Source organism: Octopus bimaculoides, chromosome 5 (genome assembly GCF_046866305.1).
Source record: "Octopus bimaculoides isolate indiv1 chromosome 5, ASM4686630v1, whole genome shotgun sequence".
Classification (NCBI taxonomy): domain Eukaryota; kingdom Metazoa; phylum Mollusca; class Cephalopoda; order Octopoda; family Octopodidae; genus Octopus; species Octopus bimaculoides.
In genome coordinates, this window is record NC_142932.1 from 87,788,613 (window position 1) to 87,791,503 (window position 2,891).

Here is a 2,891-nt window from a genome sequence, read left to right on the forward strand (position 1 = left end):
GGGGTGTTGGGAAACCTCTCAAATCTACCCCAAAAGGATGAAAGGCAAAGTCAACCTCAGCGGAATTTGAACTTTGTCTTTACGTTCTGAGTTCAAAGTCCTCTGAGATCGACTTTGCCTTTCATCCTTTCAGGGTTGATAAATTAAGTACCAGTTGCGTACTGATACAATGTAATCGACTAGCCCCCTCCCACCAAATTTAGGGCTTTGTGCCTGAAGTAGAAAATATGATTCTTATTTATTGACATCTACTACATATTGTAATTTGCATAATTCTTTTGATATCCTTGTAAACAATAATAGTGGAGGCGCAATGGCCCAGTGGTGTGGCAGCAGACTCGCGGTTTCGATTCCCAGACAGGGCGTTGTGAGTGTTTATTGAGCGAAAACACCTAAAGTTCCACATGGCTCCGGCAGGGGGTGGTGGCGAACCCTGCTGTACTCTTTCACCACAACTTTCTCTCACTCTTACTTCATGTTTCTGTTGTGCCTGTAATTCAAAGGGTCAGCCTTGTCACACTGTGTCATGCTGAATATCCCCGAGAACTACGTTAAGGGTACATGTGTCTGTGGAGTGCTCAGCCACTTGCACGTTAATTTCACGAGCAGGCTGTTCCGTTGATCAGATCAACTGGAACCCTCGACGTCGTAAGCGACGGAGGGCCAACAACAACAACAAACAATAATAATGTCAACTCATTATTTCAAGTGTTTCCCTTGGGTGATCATGATCAACATGTATTAATTATTACAATTTTTCACCCTTACAACATTTATAAATATTTACAATAACATTACTGAACATGCAAACAACAATGTTAACTTGTTAATATGAGTTAACTATTTATGGAATACCAAAGGACTTATACACCTTATTACTAAGGAAATTTTTTGCCAAAAAGTTAAAATTCTTAAATAAAAAAACATTCATTTTAAGGTTAAAGCCAAAGGTAAGGTTAAAAAACACCAAAAAGAATGGTTTTTTTATCATTAGATACTGAAAAGAATAAATAAATTCATCGATATATATTTTTATGTATAGATTAAACCTAAGTTTGATATATATTTCTGCTAGAATTCAGTAGTATTGGACTATCACTTCAGAGCTATTTTAAGCACTCCTTATGACTACCCTTCAATGTTGAAAATTATTTGACACCTTGCATGTCAAGTCATTTGAACACAAACAAGTCTCTGGTGTGATGTATAGTTTTCTTGTAAGACAAATCTTTAACTTTAAGGTACTTTTACCTATATTAGTTATTGGTGATCGGTACCAACCTCTAATATTGACTATTTTCATCTTTTTCTGATTCATGAGACAGGTCTCTTTAAGAATAGAATTATTTATTACCATCCAGTTGTAAGTGTATATACTTAGTTTTAATTCTTTGCACCTATTATTTAGGAATTTTAAATTTATCATCAAAAGTATCTACTTTTCCTTGCTATTTTTTTCGCTATGCATAAATGTAAAGTATGTTAGCTGTTTCTCAATAATATTTCAATATATATTTTTTTATGTTGTTTAAATTTATCAACTATTATGTAAATTTTTATCTGAGGTTAATTGAATTGAATCATTTTCTTTCACTGTTGCGTTGATGGATCCTTCTGAAGTTGATTGTGGAGTTCTTTTGTCATTGTCTTATTGAGCTGCTTTTTTTCCTGTTTCAAGTAATTTTGATTATTATGATTTTCTTATTCTTAACTCAGATACCAAAACCAAATGTCATTGAATTTACAAAACAATTCTCAAAGGAATTTGTATTGACTCACAATAACCAGTTATATTGCAGACTATGTCATTGATGTCAAATGTGATAAAAGTCATTTCATTGAGTCACATAGAATAAACAAAAAACATCAAAACTATCTTTAAAAAACTTAAAATTGAATATCAAATTGTTTGAATCTACTGAAAATGATAAATCTTGGGGTGCAATGGTGACCAAAGCGTTTCTTCAGGCCAACATTCCTTTGCTCACTAATCCAAGTTTGAGAAGTCTCTTTGATTCTATCAATAAGTCACTGCCATCTCAATCTACATGTGAAAATATGTTGATATGGTTAGTGCAAACACGGTTGAAAATTCCAAGAGCTATCTGGCTGATCAAAATGTATTTTCAATTGTTGATGAAAGTGAGATCGATGACAAAAAAATAGTTAATGTACTTAATGGTTCAGTTAAAAATCCTCAAAAATACATTCTTAATAGAAAACGACTTCCAAGCCAGATTCCAAAAGTGGCAGGAATACTGGGATCAGTGTCTTGCTGTGCAAGGTGATTATTTCAAAGGAGATGATGTTAAAACTTAGGCAAATAAGTTATTTTTAGTATACATAACTAGTCTGGGAACCGTTTGATACCCCCTCATAAATGACACATGCCCATGATGCTACACAGAAGAATTGAATTTGGGATCTAGTGATTGCAAAGCAAGCAAACATTCTAAGTATTTGAAAATAGTCTTCAATAGTATTGAAGACTATTGATAAATATTGTTACAAATAGTATTGTACTCTTTACACAAGGCACACTTTTTATTTTTTAGGCATTTCTTTCATCTCGTACTTGGTTTAATATTTAAAACTTCAGGAGAGTGGGAAATTCAAGTACATCAACCCCAAAAAGATGAAAGGTAAAGTCAACCTCAGTGGAATTTGAACTCAGAACATAGAGACAGACAAAATGCTGCTAAGCATTTGTTTAATGATTCTGCCAGATCACCATTTTATACCTGATTTAATATGGAAGACATTTAGGTAAGATATTTAATGTAAAAAGTAAATGTAAAAAATTTTTAAAGAAACATTAAAGATAATAAAGATGTTTTAAAGAACACATTTTTAAAAATATTTCAAGAGTTAAATGTAAAATGCATTGGTTG